Consider the following 6748-nt stretch of genomic DNA (forward strand, 5'->3'; position numbering starts at 1 on the left):
GCCCCGAAATCATTTCAAGATAACTTCAAGATAACTTCAAGAAGATATACTGGTGTTCTGAAGACAGCTACCATACCACCATGGCATCAGTCACATGATGTTGGCTGGAAGTGGACGACGGGTTAGAGACACCAAGGTGATCCTAGAGCACTAAGGGAGAGATTGCCTCTCCAGGGAGGCAGCGCTCTTTATATAGTCCAGCGGTGATGACTCATCCAGTGTCAACACGAGGTGGACATCTGGTCAACTAGCAAACTGCTCGTTGTGGCTGGCGGTGCCTTTGTGTTGAGCTGTACCACTGTCAGTTGAAGGCGGCTAACTGCTTGTTTGTGGGGACAAACTGCCAGTTAGCAGTGGTGCCTGGCTTGCCTCTGAGTCGTACCAGGCCGTGCCAGGCCCTGGGGGGTATGGAGAGGTGGCAGGACTGATGACTCTTCTGGGCTGGTGTAGATGTATACTTCCAGTGCAGAGGCATTGAAGGTGAAGGGAAAAGGCAGTTCCACTGCTATGCAGGGGATTCACGTGACACTTGTGAAGCCACAGAAAGTCTGGAGGCCCTACTGAAGCCAGTCCAAGTATTAAATAAAACCCCTGAAGTACGCCGGTGAAGGGTAAAGTGAAGGGTGAAGCAAGACCGTATGCCCCAACTTCAGGCACACACAGAAAATCACGTTTTGGTCCCGCCTCTCAACTGTGTATTTGAAGTTGGGGCGTATGGTGTTGAACTGCTTCAGCCTTCACCCGAGTGCTTGTAGGTCTTACGTAAGACGTTGACTCAAGGAGGGGCCTCAAAACTTGCTGTGATTTATGGGGAAATCTGGTTGTAAGACTTTTACAAAGTCAGTAATATACTGTGGTAGAGTATGCAGCTGCCAGTGCCTTGGGCAAGGGTTTACGTCGCCTCACAGCTCCAGTGGATTTTCTGCTTGGTGTATATCAGGTTGTGATTTTGTGTGTGTACCGTATTGTTATGATCGCCATCTGATAAGTCCTTTCTGGCCTCAAGAGTCATTTTTACCCACCTAGAAAGATTGCAGATGGCCAAAGCAGTTATTTTAGTTAAGAAGGGACAAGTCTTAAACAGAATTTTGCATAATATTTGACTGTAAAGGGGTAAATTAAGGTAGATTGAAAAACAAAACGGTGAACTGGGCAGGCGGTACTCACAATTAGGCGAGTACACTCGGGAACTTTTAAAGTGCAACCAAACATGCTTTAGGCTCTCACAACAAGAGGTGAGTGGTGGTGGCTCAGGTGCTCAGCCAATCAGAGCACCTAAGGAGGGAGGGCAGGAGTGAGAGGGGGGGGGGGGGGGTATGTGGAAGTTTGGGGACAGTTGTGTGTAGTTTGTTCATCTTCATTGTAAGTTTCATAGCTTGGTGTGCATTTCCCTAGTAAATTTAATTAGGGAAAAATTCAGGTGTTTGATTTTTTAAATCAACTTTTTAAATGTTGAGTTGTTAAAGCCTCAAAGTGCATGGAGTTGGTTTGGGAGTATGGCATCCTCATGCTGTTGCGTGCTCGCGTGAGGTAGCAAAGGTGATGTAAAGTTGTGGGGTGTACATGCTTGGGACGTCCTCTCTCGGGATGGCTGGTGTTAGACCTGCGTGTTTGTCGGTTGTTGAAAAGCCGTCATCCTTTGCTGTTGTGGTATTGATTTTACATTGTTCATCTTGTAATTAATACTGTAGTGCGATATCAAGGGCTAGCATTTGTAGGTTTAAAATGTCTAATACAAACAGTTGTCCAATGAGTTTTAATAGGAAATATCATCCACCAAGCACCATTGTACAATTATATTAATTGATAGTAAATGGATTGTGCAGAACTGCTTAGAATGATCTTTAACACTTGGCTATATTGGTCATGTCAAATACCTGCACGGTGAATGCTCAAAGACCCTTTCTTTATTCAGTGTTGTCACATACCTCATGGGGGTATGGATAGGCAAACACTCATTCGGTTAAACTTGCCTTGTAGTACTTTCAGAGCTCAGTAATTTGGAATCTGGTTAGCACTTTCCAAATAAATTGACCTTTAAAGTGAATTCCTATTTAGGTTTAAAACATTATACCGAATGAGAAACTCGGATTATATAGCCGAACACCAGAAATGTTGTTATTCAATTTGGTTGCCTAAAGCACATTCAAGGACTACACATTACATGGCATTCCAGGATTCCTCTATACCTTGCCTTATGCTGTAAACATTGCCACAACCCTGTGTTTTATTGATTTAAATGGCCACAGGGAGGCATACAACACTGCAGATTATGATGTCATTAGTTATCCACTGTGCTGACAAGTGGGCTGACTGATGTTCGTTGACACCTGTATCGTGCTTCAATTTAATCGCCAGGAGATCATCCTCTCACTAGACTCGTCTGTAGGAAGTACAGTATAGTATCTCAAATTACCTAGGATCATAAATAGCATAAGACTTGGGGGTAGGAGAGGGTTGCAGTGTTTGTCATGGCTCTCAGTTGTTCCTGGTATTAGGCAATTTAGTTCTGGAATCATTTTTGTTGGCCAATGTTAAACTTTTTCGAAAGTAGATGTTTTTCTGAAAGGAATGGGGGGGGGGACCTCTATGCTTGGATACAGTTATCTAAGTGAATACTTAGATTTATACAGTAGAATAACTACCTTCTTTTCCTTAGTCAAAAAGGTTGCTTGTTTATTTCTAGGGACTTGTATTTTCTTTTATTTTTAACTGCAGCAACTTTCAGTGAATGATAGATTCTTACTGAAAGGACCTTTACTTCATTGTTGTTGCTTTATGGTCATCTCATTGTGTACAGGGATTCCGCGAAGCTTTTGGGGTTAGTCTTTGACACTCGTTTGTCTTGGTCAGCCCATATCTCTTGCCTCCGAGTTGAATGCTCTAAGGCCCTTAATCTCCTTAAGGTTTTGTCCCATACTTCTTGGTGAGCGGATAGGCGCACGCTCCTCTATTTGCACTCCTCTCTCGTCCTGTCTAAACTCAATTATGGTTGCCCTGCATACTCTTCTGCTTCTCTTTCTACTCTTCGCCGTCTTGATGCTTTGCACCATACTGGGTTGCATCTCGGCTCTGGTGGCTTTCGTTCGACTCCCGCCCTTAGTTTGTATGTTGACACTGGCTTTCTCTCTCTTCAGGACTGCCGTGATCGCTACTGTCTTCGCTATCTTGCGCGGTCCTTCCAACATCCTTCCTCTGGCCTCTGTCGTGCATTGACTTTTCCTCCTCCTGTGGTTCCTGTTCCTCTTCATTGTCTCCCACTTTCTGTCCAGTTATCTCGCTTACAGGATTCTCTTTCTGTTCATATTTCTAATGTTTCTCCTCGTATTGTTCCTTCATTACCTCCGTGGAGAGTCCCCCTTCCCAAGTTTTGTACGTCCTTGACTTGTATTACTAAAGCCTTTACCCCTCCTACAATTCTGAAAAGCCTCTTCCTTGAGCACTTTTCTTCGCACTCCCACTCTATTTCCATCTTCCCTGATGGGTCTAAGTCTGCGGATGGTGTGGGCTACTCTGTTGTTTTTCCTGACCGTACTTACATGTGTCGCCTCCCTTCGGAGGTTAGCGTCTTTACGGCAGAACTTTATGCTATTCTCTATGCTCTTCGTCTCTTGCTTTCTCATTCTCATTCCTCCTTTGTGGTTGTAGTTGATTCTCGTAGTGCCCTCATGGCTCTAGGGTCCTTTAATCCTGTCCATCCGGTGGTCATTGAGATTCAACATTGGCTGTTTCTTATTTCTAGTAAATTTAAATCAGTAGAGTTTTGCTGGGTTCCCCGCCATATTGATGTTTCAATGAGCGTGCGGATGCTGCCACTAAGGAAACTATCCGTTCTTGTCCCATCTCCCGTAAAGGTATTCCGACTTTTATCCTGTTATTCATTCTTCCCCGTTGGCAGGGTTGTTGGTCCCCTGTGGTTGGTAACAAGCTGCGTACTCTCAAACTTAGTGTGTCCCCGTGGCCTTCCTCCTACCACAGTAACCGGCGGTGGGACACTGCTTTGGCACCTTACCTTGAGGTGCTTCTGGGGCTTAGCGTCCCTGCGGCCCGGTCGTCGACCAGGCCTCCTGGTTGCCGGACTGATCAACCAACCAACTTAATGGAGCGCCGCCCTGCTCCTTATTGTCCGAATTGCGTTGTCCCTCTTACAGTTGTGCATATCTTTGTTGAATGTCTTGACTTCCAGAACGAGCGTGTGTCTTGCTTTCCGACCGTCCCTCGCAGTCACTTGTCCCTCGATAGAATTCTAGGTGAATCGGATACTTTTGATATCGTTCGCCTTATGCGTTTTTGTTCTCGTATTGGCATTCTTGGCGATATTTAGCGCCCTCTGATTATTTCGCACTTTGATGGTGCGACATGGCCTTCCGGGTTTGGTGCCTTCTTTTGGTAATTACCTTATTGTTGTTTCATTTTAATGTGGTAGTTGTGATATGGATTGTTCTGGCTCACGTGCAAGGTCTTGGATTTTTTTCTGTTTGGCAATTTCTTTATAAATAGTAACAAGACTTATATTGAGTTAGAGATCTGCATTAAGGCCTCAATATTATACTTTATTTTTTTTATAACATGTTATCAGCAATTTTTGTGGTTGATAATATTTAGATTAGTCAGTGATGTATATGACAAGGGTTAAGACCCCTTGTGGTATGACAGCATTTTTCCCAGTCATTTCTTTAACAAATGAAAGGGTCCTCATAACCATTCTTTTGTCCTTTCTACCATGTACCTGTTTGTTGCTTCTTGGCCTTTCATTTGGTACTTTGGCTATTAAAACAATGGCCTTTGGTAATGTTGCAATTACCATTTCTAAAAATAATGAGCAGGGTTTGTTTTTAGCAAACAAAGTTTTACAAAAAATTCCATTCCTTCAGGACCTTGCAAATGTTAGGTCAAACTAATTGACAGTAATCTGTTTTGCCCTTTCAAACAATGATGGTTTTAATCTAGGTAAAATATTTCAGAAGTTTGGCAGACAAATCATTTAAGAGCTTTGATTAAATTTAAGTTAATAAAGACTGAAAACCATGTTGTATAGATGCTTCAGTGTCACTTTTCTAATGTTTTGTAAATTTAACAATGATCTTTAGTTAATTTAATCATAATTTGTACAAAGCTTAGGTGTTGCATAGCTTTAAATTTACTTTCAAATATGAAAACTAAAATATTGACTAAAGTTTCTTCCTCTTTAATATTTCAGACTAATTTGCAATATTTGTCAGTTTATGTAAATTGACTAGGTAGTCCACTTTTACATCTTTTCAATGCATTTTGCATGCACCTATGTAACAAGTTACAGATAGGTGTTTACCAAGTATTTATTTTCAAAGTAAAAAAAAATTTCAGATGTTTAAACATTGCATCAATAGTAGTAAACAATAATTTCCAGCATAATTTCAGGATAAGGTATAAAGTAGTTTCATTAAAATTTTTATTTAATAAGTTTTACATATAGTATTTATAATACATCTAATATTTATTACTGTTTCAGGTTGTGGGACAGATGCTCCTAGATGAACAGATCCAAAAGGCCAAGACAACTCCAGAGACAATCACCTGTAAAAGAAAAATAAACATTAAACAGACACTACTTTTATTATCACCAATGCCTAATAATAAGCCAAAAAATCCTAACATCCTATCTTTTAAGATAGGCTCAGCCAGGCCTATCCCTTCCTCTGGTTTTAGTGCAGAGCTTGTTCCCTGAACAGGTGCATTACATCCACCACTTCAGTGCCATCAACACATTGTACATATGCTTTACTGAAAGCACTGTACAATGCATGCCAGGCACTAAAGTTTTAGATGCATCCACCCATTCAGCAAACAAGCCCTGTGAGAATTAACAATGTAACCATTGTTAAGGGTCCCTAAACCTATGCAAATCTAGTCCATCTACTAGATGGGTAGTAGAGCAAAGCTCTGAAAAAGCCAAGCCAGGGAAGTCTGCAGGACTGCCTGGTCCCCTTTTATGAAATGGGGTAGGATCAGTACAAACTGCATCATCCCCTGTGGGTTGTAACAGTAGGACATGGTTACACACCTATAAATGGACTAGATAAGAGAATTAAGATTAGGTCATTGATATAGCTAAAACATCAAATTCAAACTCACCAACTTTTGTAGATGTCCTTTTGCAGAGTAAAGGAGCCTCAGTCCATGCATCATAATCACTTTCACCTGAAAAATATTTCAACAAATTAATTTCAGATTTAAAGCCAATCTTGCTTTACTTTGCAAATTCAGATGGAAAAAATTTCTTTAAGGAATTTACCTTTCCTACATATTCTAGTAGCAGTAGTAAAGATCTAATTTAGCAATATAAATATATATGGCATCAATTTGCCAAGTTTCAGTAAATGTCATTTCAGAAACTATCCACAACAGCACTTCAATGGCAATTTACATTTATCTTTAGCCAATGCTATATTGTTTAAGTTATTACTATTTTTTACTTTTATGCAAATCTATTCAGATTAACCTTTACTACAACTCACCTGATAACTCTTCCAACTGACAGGAACTTCTGGACTTTCCAAACCACATTCTGGAAAACTATATAAATTTAAAACCAAGCTAAAGTAATCATTGAATATTTTTTTTTTAATTTCAAGGGAAAAATATCACTTGGAACAAAACTTTTCCTTCCATTAACTTGGACTCATGATTAAATGTATAACTAAGGGTATAGATTAAAGCTTATTTAACAAACATTTAATGTTAACTAAACAAGATTTATATTTCATTA

The 6748-nt window shown here is 40.6% G+C and overlaps 1 long non-coding RNA gene across 1 annotated transcript in view; it reads left to right on the forward strand.

Moving 5' to 3' along the window:
• LOC138356890 (uncharacterized) overlaps positions 1-5584 on the forward strand; it is a 160057-nt gene extending 154473 nt beyond the window's left edge. The window contains exon 4 of the long non-coding RNA XR_011224683.1: positions 5492-5584. This is a non-coding gene — a long non-coding RNA (uncharacterized lncRNA). The remainder of the gene's footprint in view (positions 1-5491) is intronic.
• Positions 5585-6748: the final 1164 nt, after the last annotated feature.

The sequence above is a fragment of the Procambarus clarkii genome, chromosome 75, assembly GCF_040958095.1.
Source record: "Procambarus clarkii isolate CNS0578487 chromosome 75, FALCON_Pclarkii_2.0, whole genome shotgun sequence".
NCBI lineage: Eukaryota > Metazoa > Arthropoda > Malacostraca > Decapoda > Cambaridae > Procambarus > Procambarus clarkii.